Source organism: Cygnus olor, chromosome 24 (assembly GCF_009769625.2).
Source record: "Cygnus olor isolate bCygOlo1 chromosome 24, bCygOlo1.pri.v2, whole genome shotgun sequence".
Classification (NCBI taxonomy): Eukaryota; Metazoa; Chordata; class Aves; order Anseriformes; family Anatidae; genus Cygnus; species Cygnus olor.
This window is the reverse complement of record NC_049192.1, coordinates 74148-95367: the sequence shown is the minus strand read 5'-3', so window position 1 is coordinate 95367 and position 21220 is coordinate 74148. Positions and strand designations below refer to the sequence as shown.

Here is a 21220-nt window from a genome sequence, read left to right as displayed (position 1 = left end):
AGTTTCATTGATGAGCCAATTATTCTGTGCAGGGAGCTGAATGAAACTGTTTGGTGGGAGAGATCCAGGCTGCAGAAACAGGTGCTAGATTCTTGCAGTAGATGATGGAGACTGACAGAAGAGCACAACAATGAGAAGATTCTTGCACAGGACACACAGAGCTCAGGTTTTAAAAGGCTCATTTTGTAACACAATAGAGACTTCTCTGACATGTAGAATATGCTTATGGGAATTTAGTCTTCAGCAGTCATTTAAAATGTGTCTTTCTTTAGAAGACATTACATGATGTGAAGGAGACCATAACAGTAAAAACTTGCAGTGGGATACAGCTCTTTTTGTGACAGGCTGACTTGTTACACAATGATAAACATGCACATAGCCGCCCTGACAGAAGAGGAAATTCTATCATATTTAAGATAACAAGCTGACATTCAGCAAATAAAAGATACCAGATCCAGATCTCTGTCAGGATAAAAATCTCTTTAAATACAGTGAAGGAAAAATGAAATAACGGTCACTTGAGAGAAATCTCTCTGAAAATAAACGACAGAAACCAACCTTAGAAGGATCATGTGAACCTGATTGGCCTGAAGTCAGTGGTCTCAATGGAATAAAACTGGTAAAAGTAAGTGAGTAAGAAATAAAAATGCTGGCTATCTGAGCATACTACAGTTGCATATAATCTATATATTATCATCTATTTAAGCAAATCCTAAAATTAAGGCTTGACATATGAGGATTGGTTTGGTACTTTCGATATGGACTGCAAACTATATATATATTTTGTAGGACACCAGGGTTTCATAAATCCTAATTCACTGGCATGAAGCAGCGACTAAAATCTCAGGCGCTAACTGACAGGAAAACTACTGCAGCATAAATGGGATAAATTCATCCCACTCATATTAAGTTGGATGCATTGGAGATCTATGAAGACAGATACCTCCATCCTGCCCAACCACCTGCTAGCATGCAAGGTTGCTGCTCACCTATGCTCACCTGTCCAAACACAAGAAGATGTGTCATTCCCTTTTTGCTACAGAAAATAGGGAATCCTCAAGAACTGCATAAGGGTGGGTGTAAGAATTACACCCGCTTTTTTTTTCCTTCTCTATTTCTACAAATAATTTCTACAAATGGTTCTTGAGCTTGTTCTGCCAGGTGTCAAGCCAGGTTTTTAGCTTGATATATTTGGTCCTGAGGTTTCCGATACAAAATGACTAGAAATGGAGAGGAAACCCAGAGAACTAAAAAGATGTTTTATACTACATGAAAGAACTGGAATTTCAGATTCATTTTTATGAAACTATCAAAATCAAACTGGAATTAATCTGAGAGAGAAAGTACAAGGGTAATCATACTACAATGTAAGCATCCCGTCTTGTAGCCAAAAGTAGTTAAGGCAGAAAAATACAATGTCTTTGAGGGCCAGTAAGCTTTTCCAACTAATGATCTTATTCCAGCTATTGAGAAGGGAATATAAATCTTGATTCTTGTCCAAACCCTGGTTAATAAGAACCAGCTGAATCCTAAGAGCAATACTAACATTTTATTTTTATTCAAGCTCATAATTTTTGGTTTTGTTATCATTTTCCATTTTTCTACCAGGATGCAAAGAAATAGGAAACCAATGAGATTTTTAGAGATTGGACACATCTTGTAGTGTAACACATAAAATGCAGTAACTCCAAAAAAGATGAAAATAAAAATAAGCTGATATATCATGAACAGATTCTCAAGTATAGATTCCATCATGTGTAATGTTTCTCTAGATCCCGAACTTGGAAAATAACATTATGTAAGTACAAATAATATGCAGAAATGATGGCCAGGATCCGCATGACTTTTAATAACTGATGTCTGTGTGTTTTAGGCTTTCCTGTACCATTCATTCTTTAGCTCAAAAAGGAATTTTATTATCTACAAGTTTTCCAATGCCTTTATACCAATAAAAGCATCAAAGATATTTTAATGGGGCAGGAATTCTGAAAATGCAAAAGGGAAATTGAAGCGTGTCTGTATTTGGCAAGTCAAAATACTTAAAGGAGGCAGCAAAAAAGGCTAGAGTTGAGAGAAACTTAAAATGTATGTTGTACCACAGCTGAGGATCTGGTTGTAGTTCATAAACGTTTTGTAGCCAGAGCAGTTCACAGTGATAGGTGGGATTTTTTCCATTAAAAAATAACGAGAAGATATAGACAAAGGATTGCAAAATAAAACTTCCATCTTACAAAATGGGTATGCTCCTGTGTTCCTTAAGGGATTTCTGAGATAGTAGAGAAGTAATCCATACTGAAACAGAATATTACTTTGCTATGTAGCATCTTCCATCAAAAAATGGTAAGTCATTTTAAATGGGCCTCACCACTAGCTTTTGGTCTATCAGCAGAAATTACTTTTGTAGCAAGTGAAGAACCTGAAGAGTAGCACTGAATTCTTACTGAGCAGTTTCTTTCTCTAACAACTAGCTATGTTCCTTTTCTCCCTTGTCGCCCACTGCTCCCCCCTCCTTGCTTTAAAAAAAAACAAAAAACAAGCAAACAAACAAAAACTTCTCGGATATTCATTCTTATTTCTAAATCAGGTCTTTTACCTTCATGAGACCTATGGAGACTTCTCAATGATTGAATTCCTTCTCTAATGATTTACTTTACTTGACAGTATGGAAATTGCTACTAGAACATTCAAATTATAGCTTTAGAAATTGACTTCCTTACTTTGCCCATGTACTTTCATACTTTGTATGTTTGTACTTGGTACTTACTTGACATTAAAGTATGGTTTCTCTGTAAATGTGTTAACATTATGCAAAATGCTCCATACCTGGTTTTTTTTTTTTTTTTCCCTGTATGTTTTCTGTTCTGAACAGTTACCAGGCTAGAAGATTGTTAATTGTAAAACATTGCAAACTTGATTTCCATACCTGTTCAGGATGTGTGGAAACAGATGCTGTGTCTTCACGCTGGTAACATTTTGTATTCTCTGGAATACAGTCCTGCTCCAGGTCATGCCAGGTCATGCCAATGTCTTAACATACTCTTTTGTTTGCTTTCCAGCTCCAAGCATTTTGTCTGCTGCACGTGGCTTCCGACTGTGTTCCCTCCTCTATCTGCAAGTCTCCCTACCTTCTCCTTTCAAATACTGAGATAAGCTGCCTCATGGAAAGCTGCTTCTCTACCCAGTCCTCGCTGCAGTAATGGACATCTGTTGTCTTATGCACCTCAGCTTTCATCTTTTGTGGAAGGTATTTACTCATTACTGTATTATTCCATTGCACAGCGATATGCACTGCTGCGAGGCTAGACAACTGCTGGCAACCATAAAGACAGGTAGTAACAAAACAATAGATTCTTTACATTAGCAACAAAATATATATTCAGAAAAAATAATTCAAACTGTTTTTCTGTGAACTGAATAAGAAAGCACAGTGCCTTGATTTAGGTTACCTCATTCCTATGCTCTGAGAATCTCAGCTCTGCTTTACTTGAGACCCTGTCACTAAAGCTATGAGGCCAGAAAAATACAGTTCAAACTTCTTCACTGTGCAAAACTCCCAGTGTCCTTAGTGTGTCAGGCAGCTGTTACACAAAACATCTGATTAATGCTCCCAGAGAGCAAAGATGGTTTGAATTGAGTCAGTATTTTAGCTGTATGGTGTGGTCTCCTGGGTGCAGACCCAATGAGCAGAGGGTGAGTAGGAGTTTTCTGTCTTTATATTATGTCTGAGTTTGAGAGGAGGCAGCTGCTGTGAATGTTTTAAGACAGGAGGCTTTTCTTCTCCACCCAGACATTTAGGGTGAAATTAAATTTAAGGTGGAACCAGTGGACCTTTGGGTTTTGACCCCACTCTGACCACCCTGTAACATCATCACCTTGTGCAATGCTTGACTGATGATCAGTGCAATATGCAGAGAGAAGTGAATGATGATACAGTGTGCAAGATGTCTTCCCTTGCTGGAAGTCTACAGCTGTCCCTGAAATGCCTGTGTCTTTGAGCAGTTCTCCTGGTTATTCTATGTATGAGGACAGTTAAACAGAAAAGTGTAAAGAAAAGAGGTGATCCTTTTTAATACTGCTGTCCATGGAAGTAGTGAAGTCCCCATTCCTGGGGGTATTTAAGAAACGTATGGGCGTAGCATTAAGGAATATGGTTTAGTGATGGGACTTAGTAGGTCAGGTTGATGGTTGGACTTAATGATCTAAAAGGTCTTTTCCAACGTAGATGATTCAATGATTCTATGATTGTAAGAACCCCAAAATGTTCCTACGACAAGTGTATTGTGAAGTTCAGATTCATAAGAATTGTTGAGGTTGACAGGTGAGTTCAAATCCCTGTTTCTGGTTCTCAAGCAGAGGTTGCTGAAGCCTGAACTTCATTTAAACTAAGACTTTTTTGCACTTTGTTCTCTTGGTAAAGGACTCTCAGGTATACAGGAGGTAACAGTATTAAAAAGGATCATAGAACCATATGACCATTTCTTAAATACCTCCAGGAATGGGTACTCCACTACTTCCCTGGACAGCCTATTCCAATGCTTGACCACCCTCTCCGTGACAAAATTATTCCTAATACCTAATCTAAACCTCCCCTGGCACAACTTGAGATTGTTCCATTGTGTCCTATCACTTGTCACCTGAAAAAAGAAACTGTCACCCTCCTTGCTGCAACCTCCTTTCAGGTAGTTGTAGAGAGCAATGATGTATTCCCTCAGCCTCCTCTTCTCCAGACGAAACAACACCAATTCCCTCAGTAGGGAATTGTTCTCTTGTAAGTCTTGTTCTCTGGTCCCTTCACCACCTTTGTTGCTCTTCTCTGCACATGCTTGAGCAAGTCAATATCCTACTGGTAGTGAGGGACCCAAAACTGAAAATAATATTTGAGGTGTGGTCTCACCAGTGCTGTGTACAAGGGGACAATCACCTCCCTAGTCCTGCTGGCCTTGCTGTTTCAGATGCAGGCAGAATGCCAATAGCCTTCTGGGCCACGTGGGCACACTGCTGGCTCATGTTCAGCTGGCTGTTGACTGGCACCCCCAGGTCCTTTTCTGCTGGGTGACTTTCTAGTCACTCTTCCCCAAGCCTATACTGCTGTATCACATTATTATGGCCCAAGTGCAGGACCTAGCAATTACCCTTGTCAAATGAATGTTCTTACGTGTTGATTTCCTGTATTCCAACATCATCTGGTTACTGAATGCATTTTTTCCTACAGTCAAAAAGTATAATGGGGAAGATCCCTCTCTTTCCTTTTAGTTGTGCTCTTGCATGTTTCCACACTTTTTCTAGAACTCTGTTTGGCCTTGTTCTCAGTCCGAACAAATTTGAATGCCTAAATTGCAAAGTGATGCTAATTATTAATGTTGCTGCACTATTCACACTTAAACTACCTTGTGGTTCATTGACTTTCCTGGTATGCAGCGTTTGAAGTGCAGTAATTCTAATAAAAATAGGCCACGATTGGAAGATTATTGTCACTGTGCTTACCAGTGCATAATTGTTCCCAGGGTCTTTTATTATATTAGTATGAATCTTATTCCATTTACAGAGTTAGAACTATCAGTAGATTGAATGTGTACATTCTTGGAACTGGGATGACCAAACTGCTGCAAAAAACAAAAATTCTCACCGTACATTCTTCAAAACAGTCTTGCAGAAACTGAAAAAACTTATTTTAGTACTGTTTCACATACCATACAAAAGTTACAGAGGAAGGAGACAAAGTGGGAGGAGGCACTTTTGAAAATCCTGTGGTAGTAACTTGTTATAGGAATGAGAAGCTACAGAATTAATAACTGGTAAGTAATATTGAAAGGCTACAGCTGGTAACTGCAATACAGCTTGAAATTCAGGACATGCTTCTTACAGTTTAATAAGGGAAAAATGTTGCACACAAATGATCATATGTCCCAAGCAAGATGTGAAGAACTTTTGGTTACCTAAACTATTGAGAAGGATGGCAATTCCAAAACCTGTGAATTCATCAGTTTGAGGCAGCACTGCTGCTAAACTATAGTATGCAAATGCTGTTGATGCCCATACTACAAAATGAAACCTGCTACTCTAACCAGTGTGGATAATGAGTTATATATTCAGAGATAACACAATGCTTTGTCAAAAGTATATTCTCTGGCTTGCATGGATAAGTGCTAACTTTGTGCAAACTTTGATATTAAGAAGTGGTAACTTGAACTCACAGATATACTGATAATACCTGATTACTTTGCTAAAAGAAGACTTGCAATCTCTTCCCAGAATTCTGGCATTTTAATTAGAAGAATGTGGGTAAAGTCTTAATCTTGTTAATAATGATAGACAGGGATAAGGCAGAGACAAAATCCACAGCAACCTAGTCTAAACATGAACATCAACAGTTTGGAGGCTAGTAACAGCAGTGCTAGCTACAGCAACAGAACTGCTCCCTGCTCCTCTTTTACATACAAGGCCAGGCTTGACAGTGTATAACTCAGAAGAACTACATCTTCTCCTGCCTTTTAACACTTAGCTACATCACACCCAGTTAATTTTAAAACATACAGCTGAAATATAGGGAAGGGTATTTAAAATTTAAGAACTAAATCCACAGATAAGTGATTTTTTAAAAAAAAAAGTAAATGTTCTAAAGACTTGTGGCATTCAAAGATCAATAAGAATCTCGACTGTAGATGATTCCGACAAATGTTAATCTGTCCCTTGGCTTTGCAGCCTGCTTGAAATAGTACTTGTTTCTTCATGTCAGGCCTCTGGCGATGCTTAGTGGAGTTAGAATTACAGTTGCCAATGAATCTCATTTTTAATGTCATTAATTTTCTAAACTCTTCCCCATAACTAGTAACCTTTCCATGCTGGGAGCTCTACTTAGTTCAAAGCTGGGAGAGTGACAGTTTTTGTCTGTTTAGAATCATCGTGCCTTTAGTTGATATTTGGTTAACTAGGTTCATTATGTCCATTTACCTTGTACATTTCATGACAGTGATCACGTACTTTGTACTCTGGCTGCCTTTCTGTTGTGATTTACCTATTTGTGAAAGAAAAAGGAAGCTCCATGTTTAATTAAGACGAGATTTTTTACAAGTGGATTTTTTTCTTTATTTTAGTCAACTTGGTTCATAAATTCAGCAATTTTTTGGACTGAAGATCAGTGACATGGTTCATCTGTAGATTCTGTGCTATCTTCTTGTTTAGGATGTGACTAGATTTACCTAGCAAAATTCGTGTGCTCTGGTTTCAGTGGCAATTTGACAGCAGTATGAGCTACTGTCAGAACCCATAAACCATGCGCTTAAGGTTGATTCGAAACTAGGGACAAATCTTGATTGGAAAGAAACAGGAAAGGAAAAAAAAATCTCTCTCAAATGACAAGGACTTTACGGCAAACAGAAAACACAGGATGCAATATTGTTATTTGTGTTTGTCAGTTACATAGCTGTGTAAGATCATAGATTACAAGTTTACTTTCCTTCTCTTAAAATGTGAGTCAGGGGTGACCAAAACTATGTGAGTTATAACATAGGCTTGACAATCAACTTCAGCAGTTGGAGAAGCCAAACATTTACTTCTTAATAAGAAAAAGGAAAGCTGATTAATCATCTGAGTCATCCTGCTCTAATTCAGTGTTAGTATGAACGGCATTCCCTATGGATCAGCCTACACAGAAGGAAATGCCAAACTGTAATCAAGATCTAGTGACTAAGTTCAGTCAACTGTGTCAAAATATCACCTGTGAATTTTAGATAAAATGAAAACTGGGATTTTTTTTTCTCTCAGGCATTCATTAATTCCTTCCTGAAAACGTCTATTGTTCTTTGCAATAATTTGAAGATTTTCATTAGGGCTCTCTCAGAATTGAAGAACTTTATTCCACTTTTACAGGTTTACATTAGGTTATACTGTAATGTACAGATTAACAATCTGGAACTGGAACATGGCACTTGCCCTCTCACATTCTTCTTTCTGGACAATGATGCAATGCTGCCTTGTTTCTGGGACAGATAAGTTGCAGAGACTCCATGAATTATACTCATAGAATGAAGTAAGTTTTTAGAAGCTTTTAGAAGATAAATAATACCAACCTACACAACTTCTTGCAGATATTAGTACTAGCAGCAAAGATCCCACCTGGAAGGGAAGTGGGATATTTTGGAGTTAAGTCAGTAGCTTTTTCAGTTGTTATTTTTTAGAAGAATTAATTCCCAAAGGATATTTCTATGGGTTTTTCTTATATCCAGCAAAAACTGTTTAAATAGGAGCTGAAGACAGGTTATGTCATTTTTTTGCAAGATTCTGTCCAGTTGGAAATATGGTGGTTATTTGAATGCTTGTTTGGTTCCTGATGTGCCCCAGGTTGTGTGCAGTGATGAAGAATTCATCATCAGCACATCTGTAAATGAGTCATCTTTTTTCCTGCACCCACATGGTTGCACAATTTTACTGACTACTTGCATTGACGTAGAATATTGAATATTTGTCATGTGAAGCTATTCCATCACATTTATAATATTGGAAATTCCAAGCACAAGTAACACCTTAACACCATGTCACAGTTAATGTATTCATAATCATCTTGTGACCCTAAACAATATGACACTGTATTCTTCTTTAATTACCAATCATATAATCATAAAACTTACAACACAGATGTCTGGCTGCAAATTGTACACCTGGAATTAAACATTTTTTTCATCCAGCTGTACTATACTACATAGCAGAGACTGTGCAAAGAAGGTGGGAGAACCTTAGGTAAGATCTGTTATTAAAAATAAGCAATTACATCTCTTATTTTTTTTCACTGGATCAAAGTGATAAATTTATTACATGCCAATAAGGCTCACCCAACATAAATGCCAGAAATGGAGGATAAAGGGTTTCGTCAGAGCTCTTCACCAGACTTCAGTTGTGTTTCCTGGGCTTTGTGTCTTACCACAAGTCCACGCCATATTACTTCTTTATCTGCTAGTTTGGAGCCCACCCCATATGAGTTTTGGGAAGGTGAAAAGGTATATAAATTATCATTACAAATTTACAATGTGTCTTTTACTAACAATACATTACACACCAACAAAGTTTCACTCAGAGTTTATAATGCTAATTTTTAATTCTGTTTTTCTGTACTGGGTATCATAAACCAAAAATAATGTCTTTATCTACCTTTATGTTCAACCCTGCTAAGAACGGTGTTTGGATTTCTTAAAGAATCTAAGCAGGTTTGCTCCAACAGTCATATACTACACCAACAACCATGGTCAGCCGGGAACCTGCTGGTGATGCTCATGAGATGGTACCTTTTTTGTCTTTGTTATCTAGCCGTTAGTCACAATAGAGAAGCATAATAAGATGCATAATCATTTCCCCGCATATTTATGACTCTAGTTTGTATTTCCTTTTGCTGCAGATCACTCAGCAGTGTGCAAGACACAATGAGAAAAATGTCCAGAACAAATATCTGAAAATGTTTTCTCATAATGAAAAATGTATGTTGCATCCATTATGAAACACGTGTATTTGCACTGTAGGTGAAGTGCAAAGTGAACGCATTCACAAACTCTTTGGCAGTCTTCTGCAGGCAGGACAGCATATTAATCCCCTGCTTACGGACAGCCACATGTCTGGTTTCTACATATTCTCTAGCTCCACAAAAAGCATTAACAAAAGTCTGATTTTAAATCTGCACTTCCATGTTTTATGTGCCAGTATTAATGAGTTCAAATAATCCAATGTATTTGAAGTTCATTGTCATTATATCACTTAACATTGTAGGTAACCACATATTTCCTCAGGATATTTGATGTGCACCTCTTTGTATTTATTACAGTATTATCGATTAATACTTTTGTCTGATAAATCGTCAGGAACAATCATATCAGTTAATTTTTTTATGATTATTTTCTGATTTGGAAGGAAGGTAGTATGCATGAGCATATAGCAAAAAGAGACAAAAGATGGCATTTGTAGTCAAATGTAATCTATAGTATGAAAAGTGGGTACAGAGGAGGCCACAAGGATGATCAGAGGGCTGGAGCACCTCTCCTATGAAAAAAGACTGAGACAGCTGGGGCTGTTCAGCCTGAAGAGAAGGCTCCAGGTAGACTTCATTGTGTCCTTTCAGTACTTAAAGGCGGCTTATAAAAAATATCAGCGGTGACTTTTTACACAGGCAGATTTTGATAGGTCAAGGGGGAACAGTTTTAAACTAAGAGAGGGGAGATTGAGATTTGAGATTTGATGTTAGGAGGAAATGCTTCACTCAGAGGGTGATGAGGCCCTGGAACAGGTTGCCAAGAGAAGCTGTAGATGCCCTGTCCCTGGAGATGTTCAAAGTCAGGTTGGATGAGGCCCTGGGCAACCCACTCTAGTGGGTGTCATCCCTGCCCTTGGCAGTGGGGTTGGAATGAGGTTATCTTGGCCTCAAGGGCACATTGCTGACTCATGGTTAGCCTGTTGTCCACCAGGAATCTCAGATCCCCCTCTGCAGAGCTGCTCTCCAGCAGATCAGCTCCCAGCCTGTACTGGTACTTGGGGTTATTCCTTCCTAGGTGAGGTTCTTCTTGTCCCATAACTCCAGTCTGTCCAGGTCCCTCTGAATGGCAGCACAGCCCTCTGAGGTATCAGCCACTCCTCCCAGCTCTCATCAATGCATATAAATATCTGAAGGGAGGGTGTCAAGAGGATGGAACCAGACTCTTTTCAGTTGTGCCCAGCTACAGGATAAGAGGCAACAGGCGCAAACTGAGGCACAAGAAGTTCCATGTGCATATGAGAGGGCATTTCTTTACTGTGAGGGTGACAGAGCACTGGAACAGGTTGCCCAGACAGGTTGTGGAGTCTCCTACTCAGGAGATATCCAAAACCCACCTGGATGCTATCCTGCGCAAGGTGCTCTAGGTGATCATGCTTGGCAGGGGGGTCGGATTAGACAATCTTCAGCAGTCCCTTCCAACCATTCTGTGATTCTGTGGTTCTGTGATCTTTAAGGTCCCTTCCAACCCAAGCCATTCTATGATTCCATGAAAATCATAAATGTTGTTGAAGGACCAGACTCCACAGATTGTAGTCATAATTGTGGCATTAATAATAGATTTTTCTTTGGCATTTGTCTGTTTTTCCTACAACTTTCATCAGATTATGAATACCTTAATATTTTAGGTTGTCTAATACAAGGAAAATAAGCTGGAGGGAAATTTTATAAGGTATGCCTAGTAGGTTTCTGACTTGGAAATCTTTTTAAGGAAGCCTATTGTGTTTGTATTTAGCATATTTTAACTTTTCCTTGCTTTTTCTTGCATAGAATCATAGAACATCCCGAGTTGGAAGGGACACATAAGGATCATCAAGTCCAACTCCTGGCACCACATAGGTCTACCCAAAAGTTTAGACCATGTGACTAAGTGCACAGTCCAATTGCTTCTTAAATTCAGACAGGCTTGGTGCAGTGACTACTTCCCTGGGGAGCCTGTTCCAGTGTGCAACCACCCTCTCGGTGAAGAACCTCTCCCTGATGTCCAGCCTAAACTTCCCCTGCCTCAACTTAACACCATTTCCGCGGATCCTATCACTGGTGATTACGGAGAATAGATCACCTGCCTCTCCACTCCCCCTCGCGAGGAAGCTGTAGACTGCGATGAGGTCTCCCCTCAGCCTCCTCTTCTCCAGGCTGAACAGGCCAAGTGACCTCAGCTGCTCCTCATACGTCTTCCCCTCTAGGCCCTTCACCATCTTCGTTGCCCTCCTCTGGACACTCTCCAACAGTTTAATGTCCTTTTTGTACTGTGGTGCCCAGAACTGCACACAGTACTTGAGGTGAGGCCGCACCAGCGCAGAGCAGAGGGGGACAATCACTTTCCTCGACCGACTAGCAATGCCGTGCTTGATGCATCCCAGGATATGGTTGGCCCTCCTGGCTGCCAGGGCACACTGCTGGCTCATATTCAACTTGCTGTCAACCACAACCCCCAGATCCCTCTCTGCGGGGCTGCTCTCCAGCGTCTCGTTGCCCAGTCTGTACGTATAGCCAGGGTTGCCCCAGTCCAGGTGCAGGACCTGGCACTTGCTTTTTTTAAACTTCCCGTGGTTGGTGATTGCCCAGCTCTCAAATGCTACGTTCAAAGTAGATAATCAAGTTGTACATCTTACAAGCTAATTTTCTGCCTGCTTAAAATCAAAACCAGAAGGATTTTTGATGATTAGGTATGATTAAGGGTGCACCTAATTTCCGTGTATAATGTCAGACTTTAAATATATGACAGTGGGAAATAAGCTTTTTCAAATTTGTTTTATTTCATAGGTAGAGAGATGAACTTTAAAAGTGGCCAAGAATATTAGATCACTTTCTCTGCGGTGTTGAAAACATTCTTGTCTTAGAAAGTATTTCCTTTCACTTTCAAGTGATGGCAAGATCACAGGTCAAAGAGCTGAAAACTGAATTCAAATGACTTTTGAATTATTTAAAAAACTTGAAATATTGAACAAAGGTAAGGAATTCTTCAGTTCATTAAATAGTTTCTTAATTTCTTTGCTTTGAAGTTAAAAAGAAGGCATGGAGGAAATGAGAAGGAAGGGCACCCGTGCTCTTCTCTCTCAAAACACACAGACAAAAACACCAATAATAAGGAGAGGAACAGAAAGGCTTCTTGACATGGAAAATAAACATACATCTAGTTTCTGTGGCTTGCCATTTCTATAAATAAAACATGAACTACTATACAAGTTCAACGCATAACTGAGTAGACAGTTCCTAGTGGTCAAATAGACTTTAAAACTAACTGGGTTCAACAAAAAGCATTGCCTGTTTTCAGTCTGTTTGAATACAGAAATGACTTGTGAAATGACACTGTCAGTCTTGTGGACGCTGGACCCAATAACCCTTGAGATTGTCGAGTGTCAACCATATGTGATAAAAGGCTACATGTTTTAAAGATAATATGTTTCTAAAAGTTTCATGAAAATGGGGGATAGGTAGGGGTACTGACCAAAAGAAAAGCTATAGTCTTAGAAGTCCGTTTGATTAGAGAATTTCTATTATGGCAGTTATGTGCAGGTGTATGCCCTAAATATTATTCAGACCTCACATATGCTCACAAACTTAGTAGACATCAAAAAGTCTTAACACTGCATGCAAATCCACAGGGAACAAGGTTTCATTATTTCTGCTGCTTATCATAGTGCTTATTTTAATATGAACAAGAAAAAAAGGGACTGAAGTAAAAATATTAACCCAGAGAAGCAGAGAAGGATAGACCTTGGGCTATTTAACGTGTGTCTGTAACCTGCAGTGATTAATATTATTAGCAATTAATGCAAAAGTGAAAAATATGACAAACAAAGAAGAGGAGAAAGCTCAGTGATACAGGGGAAGATGTATGAGGAATGGCTAGGCCACTTCATTTGTTCAGCTCAGAGAAGTCTGAGGGGTGACCTCATCATGGCCTACAGCTTCCCGATGAGGGGAGCAGACGGACAGGCGCTGATCTCTTCTCTCTGAGGACAGTGACAGGACCCAAGAGAATGGCATGGAGCTGTGACAGGGGAGGTTCAGGCTGGATGTTAGGAAAAGGTTCTTCACCAAGAGGGTGGTTGAGTACAGGAACAGGCTCCCCAGGGCAGTGGCCACAGCATCGAGTCTGCCAGAGTTCAAGCAATTTGGACTCAAGCATCTGGACAATGCTCTCAGGCATATGGTTTGATTTTTAGGTAGGAGCTGGACTTGACGAGCCTTGTGGGTCTCTTCCAACTCAAGATATTCTATGAGATCACTTGGTTTACTGAGCGTCAGCAAACAACACATGCTATCAAACAGCCAATGTATGGTGGTAATGTAGAGGAACGTCATCTATATATGAATAAAGAATACCAGACATATTTACAGGATTGGAGACTTTATTATAGGAAGAAGTGAATATAACACAATCTTGAATAAATGTTAGATAATTGACTGAAAAGTAGCTGGTTCCATGCTGCACCCACAGTAAAAGGAATTAAAACAAGATAAAGAGGAAATTTCTGTCTGTACTTTTCTCTTCCTCTTGACACAATTTGTGTACTTTTTCCTTCCATGTAAAAAAAAGCAATTACTAAGAGCTGTTTTGCTGCGCAAAATGAATAAAACTGCTAACAGTGTGATGAGAATAATCAGCTTGCTTCCCATTAAAGAGAACCCCTTTAAAATACTGTCAATACATAAGAATGACCATGCTGGACCAGATGCAAAGCTCATTTTGTCCTTCCTGTCTCTGACAGGGAACAATAGAAGATGCTTAAGGAATTGTGTAAAAACAAGATAAGCATATAGTGGTACTTTTCCAACCAGTTCCCTATCCTTCTGCAGTGTTTAGATGAGCAGCTTTCTGTGCCAGAGAGGTTTTCTGTGTTCTTAAAATTTAAAGTGTATTTCCTTTCTGTGTAACTGTCTAGCAATTCCTTGAATCCGTTTACATTTTTAGCAGCAAAATATATTGTGATTAGGAGTTAACAGCTTAACTAAACGGTGTGTGAACAAGTACTTTCTTTTGTTATTGAACCTGCCATCAGATTGTTCAACTATCTTTTGTAGTGGAAGGGACACCAAGCATATGAGCCTTCTGAATCTGCCCATGATTTTAAGTCCCTTCAGTCTTTTTACTGTTTTGCCTAGGTCCAGAAACATGTCAGTGGGGAGAGCAGAAGAATTGGGCCTAGTTCCCATCACAGGAGAAAAATAGTCAGGAAAGAATCTAGCCTGTGAAAGGATAATTTCTCATAGTTGATGGAAGTACTTAATCTGGACTCTTGTTCAGAGGAAAATAGGATAAAAAGAGAAAATACCAAATCTGATGACCATGAGCTGTAGCTGGTTGGAAAGGCAAAGCAAAAAAGAAAACCCACAATGGTTGATTTCTAATATGGAACACCTTGAAGGTGTCAAACCAGTACTAAATACAGGCCACTATCACATGATCATCATACTTCATCAGTGGAGCCAATCTGAGTCTTACCTAAGAGACTGAATGCTGTTCCTTGGTTCTGAGTTCCTTAAAAAGCTGACTGTATGGCTGTACTCTATCTCCAGCCTTCTGCATTGATCGTCTCACTGCAGAAGTTTTCTTCTTGTTACTGACTACACAATCCTAGTCTTCTATTAAATGACCCTTAGTCTTCTATTAGATAGACCCCTCTTTAAGCAAGAATTTGGATCAGGTGACCTCCTGAGTTCCCTTGCAGCTTGATTTATTCTATGATGCTGCATTTCTTCTTAATACTTGCAGGCCTTCTTTCTCTCAGGGAACTCTGTATAACTGACTTTGTACTCTTTCTTTTCCTTCCTTCCTTCCTTCCTTCCTTCCTTCCTTCCTTCCTTCCTTCCTTCCTTTCTTTCTTTCTCTCTCTCTCTCTCTCTCTCTTTCTCCACAAAAATTTGTGCCACTTTGAAGTATTTTCTGTGTTGAAAGTCCAACACGAAACTCAGCCTTTTTCTAGACGTGTGGAGATGATAGCAATAAAAAAGTATACATTTGTTTTCTTCTGATATTTAGGAATTTTTAGGAGATCAGAAACAAACAAAAACCCATATAAATGTGACATTTTCTGGTGATCATCAATTATAAAAGGTCTGTACCTGAAAAAAAAACTTGTCAAATATGATGCTGTAGGTGGTGTCCATAATTCTACTTATGTTCATAAATTGCTAATACATGCACACACAAAAAGACAGAAAGTCATAGAAAACTGAAGATACTCTCCACATTATAATTTTTTGGGTACGGAATTTCCTGCTGTTTTACTGGTACATAAAGAGCATATATCCCTTAACCACAAAGGACTCTTAAGAGATTTTCTTAATTCAGACAGAAAGCTGTAACTTTTGCAATGCAAAGTGGTATTACTATCGCTGGGCAAGGTAGAAAGTAGAGAGTAGTCCCTTTATTCATGTGGGGCGTGTGTGCAACATTGTTCAACAAGGCTCCTGGTAAAAAATGAAAGTGAAATAAGCTGGAATTTGGAAGCTTGATATATCATTACAAAACAGAAGGAAGTTGATGGTTACTTGCGAGTCCTTTGGCTTTCTAGAGAATCCAGAAATCACTCAAATGTAATGAAATGTAGCTGTATAAAGTATCAGCCACAATTCCTATATCCACCTGCATATTTAATTAAAAAGACAGCGTGTTAATATAATTCAGAATACTTAAACCCCCCTATGATTACATTCATGTATGTTGGTCTCTTAAGTTCTGAGCAATTCACGCTCTCAGTGTACTTGGTTCCTTGAGATCTGTAAAAAGCCATAAAATGATAATTTGAATGGACTATGAAACTATATTAAATATGAATGATTAGAAATATTCTTTTTTTTTTTTTTTCTAACTTCCTAAAAACCTTAGGACCAAATGGACAGAAATTTAAACACCAACACCACATGGACAGTTTGTTTCCTATGGACTTTCAGAAATGCAAGCAGAAGCTAATAGGGAATGGAATAGCATACTATGCTATGGAATAGCGTACTATAGCTACCATACTCCTTTTAGCAAGTGCCCTATAGAAAACGTTATTTGTGGGTATCTTAGTTTTTAAGTGTCTGATTTTCCATTCCTGGGATCAAATTTCCAAAGCGGTTGTACTCTCAGGCTACATATTGATTCAGAACCTGCTAAGCAAGTCCTAAATATGACACACAAATATAGTGCAACTGTAAATTAGAGGCTACTTTTGAAAAAGTTGCCCTTTCTTTCTTAGGTCATCCTACCCTGAAACAAATTGTCCTGTGAAGTCACAAAGCTCTGAGCAGCTGCTGTCTGCAGACTATGCAATGTAGTGGTCCATCTGTTGCATTTAGAAAGTATGCTTCATGGATCTCAATAAGATGAAAACTCTGTAAATTTTCAGAGACTGTTCTAGGCTCCCTTTCCAGTTAGTATTGAGGGACAATGACGTTGTGTGGCTGCTCTGTAGAAGTATTGGTTTTCAATCTGAAATATGAAAGCAACAGAGAATTAAGGATATGGACAGCTGCAGTCAAAAAACAGCTTGACAGTTAACTCTTGCTTACTGACCCACTGCAGCTGATGTGCCCTGCTGACTCTCCCTAAAGGGCACAATGTAATCTTTTTCATGATCAGTGGAAGTACAGTGCTACAGTAGGGATGAATTGCGAGTTATGTTCATCAGAACTGTGAGTTTTTCTTGAAATATATTAATGAATATTTCAACTGAGCTATTCATATGGCTGTGGTAAAGCATGCGCCTAGACACCTTGCAGGTCTGGGGCTGCTACACGGAGTGTCTGAAAAGGATCATGAAATAATGGGCAGGAAATGATGCATTTCAGAAAATGCAGGCTGTGTCATTCACCAGTGGGCAAATCTCTTTATGAACAACCACAGTTTTTTGTTTTTTTTTTTTTAATACCTGAATCACCCGGCATATAAAGGCTTCCAAAAATAAAAGATATGGTTCAAAATAGAAAAATACATGTTCGGTCAGCCAGAGCTGTTAAATATACCATAATCAAAGTAATATATAGCAACGAGGTACCTGGCAAATTTCCATCACAAAAAATTCTGAAGATACCTTTTTTTTTAATAGCATAGATTGCACACGGTTGTATAAATAATAAAGACAATCAAAGCCAATTGGTGAACTAGATAACAAAAAAATCCGTCACTTTTATATACACAATACAGAGGAAAAATATGAAATGATTGAGATTAGGAAAAAAAAATAGTAATTTTTAGACAAGCAAATCCACAATTAGCAAACAGAAAGTTGTCAAGGAAATAATCTGCTTTTGTGCTTGACTAACTTATTTATTGTAGGTAGGACTGTCAGAAACAGTCTAATCTTCTATTAGTTTTCTGAACAGTTAACAGCTAACAGAGCTAAATCAATTTTTGTCACATACTCCTTAACTCAGAATCAGTTTAATTCTATCAGTTATTCATTTATTTCATTAATCTTATTCTTGGAAGGAGCTTTGTATTTGAATAACATACACAGTCATAATGTTTTTGTCAGTAATATATAAGCCAAGGCCTGAAACAAAGTCAGAGAAATTGTCTTACCTTTTATCTATCTTTTTTTTTTTCTTAGTGCTTGAATCTTTTTGCACTGACAATGGCAGTTTCGATATGTAACAACTCAGTGGAAGCAGAATCTGATCTTTTATTAGAACACTGTTATGTACCCTATGGGAACAGGAAATTTGATTTTGGAGCCAAGAACGTAAATTAGGGAAAGATTTTTTTTTTTTTTGTAAACAATTTAATGGTCTATGCCGGAAAAAAATAATTCTTGAAGTACATCAAGTGGTCTGGTTACTGCAGGTACGATTTCTGAAAGTGACCAGAGCTATGTTCAACAAATATTTGGAGGGACTGTCAGACTGACGGGTGACCATGTTAGTGTTTGGGTTCTAAAGCTCAGGCCAGGACTTTTGCTATGTGCAGTGACCATGAAAGAGTTTCTTCTAGGGGATACCACAATTAAATTTGGAAGCCGTATTTATGTGATACAACTGTTCCCAGCAATAGAGAATGTGAATCTGATAGAGTATGATTGTATCTTCTGATACTGTGAACTACTATGCCATAATATCTCAAAGCTTTGCTTTAAATACAAGAGCCTAGGAAAGAAAGAAGAATGTCTCTTTACTGGAAAAAAACATTGCCTCCAAGGATGAGTCAAAGGTGTTTCATTCATTTAGTGGTGGCACAGAAAATTCAAAAGATATTACAGAAGCTTAGCAGTAAAACCATCCTACATGTTATTTCAAAATACCTTGTTCAGTCATTTAAATTTTGGGTTTAGATACTATGTCAGAGAAGTCTCATTCATGTATGTATGTATGTAGGTAGGGCCTGATGTCTACATATGTCTACATACATATGGTAATTTTCTTCTTAATAGCTGTATGCAAGCTCAAAATACAGGGCAGCACTTTACATGCTTTCTCTTGATATCTTTCACATGAATACAAACACACAGACATTGCAACTGTAAGTTATCAAGTACCGTATCTTTGTGCCTCTCATTCATATGAAAACATGAAAGCAACTATGTGGTATGGTGTATTTGAGTGTGCTTCAGCTGGAGCTAATGCACTCAGAGATGTGCTGACTAGTGAACAGTTGCAGTGAACTCTTTACATCCTTGGTGACTTCACAAATCTCTGCCAATACTGCCAGTGTCTTACATATCCATTTGTGTATCCTTTAAATTTGATTTCATCCCTTCTCCCAAGTTCTCCATATGAGTTTATGAGTGCCAAGCTTTAATGCTCCAGTACAATGTAACTTATTTGCGGGTCTTTATTAATCTCAGATAATCAAGATTTGTGGGCACAAAATCTCACTTTTATGCATAGAAAGTTCTGTATAATTCCAGTGTTTCTTTATGCATGCTGCAGACTGAAAAATACATTTAATTCATCAACAGCAAGTCAGGTATACTTGGGGACAGGCTAGCAATGTCAAATTGACACCTCACATCTGTCTTTCAACCTTAGAATATGTGAGTGGTTCTTCTCATTCAGGTTTCAGTGTTTGCATGGCCATTCTCTGGACTGTTGCCTTTTGTGGGGTGATGCAGTTCTCAGAGTGAAAGGTATAGTGACAGTGTAATTAATGATGTGATATTTCCGTGCTGTTTACTTAACTGTATGTATAATATTTTTAGTGAAAGCAGTTAGTAAAGATGCGAGTTCAGTTAGAAGTCTCAAATAAAATATCAGCTCTACAAATAAACAGGCCACAAGGAACTGAGATAAAATTATATTTTCCCATTTGGAGTATACTTCACTGAATTTCACAAGATCAATGAGACGTACATTCTTAGGCCTTTCACCAGTATCTCAGTCATAATCTGCTTAGATTGATTTGTCTGAATAGTTGTACATCTCAGCATTAATCTCTTTCTCTGGTGGAAACTTACATGAACATATGCTTACACCTAATTGTTGAACACTGAAGTAAAAATAATGCTATATTTACCTTTTTTTTTTTTTTAAAAAAATTTTTACCAAACTCTCCATACTTTCATAGTGAACCAGCAACCCATAGCAAATATTATGTAGTTACTGTTCTTCTTGCTAGGATAAGTCAAGTATTCAACAGGCTGAAACACTGAGGAGAAGGCTAATAATGTTTAGGGAGTGATGTAAGAATAGGGCAACCCTATGGGGATCATCTCCTCAGTATACTCTTCCACTCTGCAGTCATTTTTGATTCACAGATTTTCTGAAGCACAGGTAGTGCATTTGCTTTTAGTTTGTCTGATCACTTGCTGAACCCATGCAAACTACAATACCCCATGGAAAGGAATTCCTTAACTTTATCATGAATGGAGAGAAGAACCGCCTTCTTTTGTTTGCCTTGAATGTGCCACATGCTATTTTCATTTCCCGCTCCTCAATTTTTGAACTGACAACAGCCACTTCCATTTAAACTTCTTCAGGACAGTTATTCTAAATATCTTCACTACATACCTTCTCAGCCATCTCTTTTCCAGACTTAGAAATGGTAATCTATGTAGTTTCTCTAAATATGGAAATTGTTCCAGGCCTTTCATCATCCTTGTTGCCTTCTGCACCTTTTCTTGTTATACTTTATTCTATATTTTCTGAAATGTGGATAATGACCAGAGCTACAAGCAATATTCAGGACAAGGGCATTGTACAGCTTTATATCAAGGGTCTGAGATTTTCTTTCTACCATTTACGTTACATAAATAGTTTTACTGGTAGTGGGATCAGGCAAATGGGGTGCACATGAATCACATTAATAGATACTACAACCTCTTGGCAAAAGCAAAAATGATCTTGCTTTTCTTGGCCACATATTTTTGGGTATAAATACACATACATGCAAATGCTTCATGAATTCAGCAGAGCTGCACAAAGGGCATTGTGTCAGGAAAACAAATCCATCCCAAACACATCCATCCCAGGGTGGGAGATCCTTCTGTTGTAGAAATTGTCTTAAATACATTGGCCTCTGTGACTGTGCTGAAGTCAAATTCAGGACAGAGATAATATCCTTCCTACTGAGAAAGACAAGCAGTAGTAGTAGCACTGTTACATGGGCCTTTCACCCCTTTTACCATGAGGCAAGTTCTGTGAGAAGAGGTGGTATCTTACATTTCTCCAAATGTATCAGCTGATCTTAAAAATATTTTATTTTACAGTCACTTTCTGAACAAGCCTTTTAAACTTCTTTTGATGAGAGGGTAGTTGCCAGCAGAGGTCACCATTGCTGTA

General features: G+C 38.4%; 2 protein-coding genes and 1 long non-coding RNA gene across 50 annotated transcripts in view; 2 read left to right on the top strand and 1 right to left on the bottom strand.

Moving 5' to 3' along the window:
* The window catches only part of LOC121059350, a 143204-nt gene that overhangs the window by 67875 nt on the left and 54109 nt on the right, over positions 1–21220 (top strand). For 38 of the 45 annotated variants that reach the window (XR_005814499.1, XR_005814506.1, XR_005814513.1 and 35 more), the window contains one exon: positions 3057–3244. The exons of 6 other annotated variants lie outside the window; for them this stretch is intronic. The gene's annotated coding sequence lies outside the window, so the exon portion shown is untranslated. Of the gene's footprint in view, positions 1–3056; positions 3245–9388; positions 10027–21220 lie in introns of those variants that run through there. One more of the 45 variants, XR_005814547.1, reaches the window with a different exon arrangement.
* The window catches only part of NGF (nerve growth factor), a 35382-nt gene that overhangs the window by 9439 nt on the left and 4723 nt on the right, over positions 1–21220 (bottom strand). The window lies entirely within an intron of this gene.
* On the top strand, positions 10119–19952 carry LOC121059351. The gene is made up of 2 exons (XR_005814548.1): positions 10119–10529; positions 12025–19952. It is a non-coding gene; the product is annotated as an uncharacterized LOC121059351 (long non-coding RNA).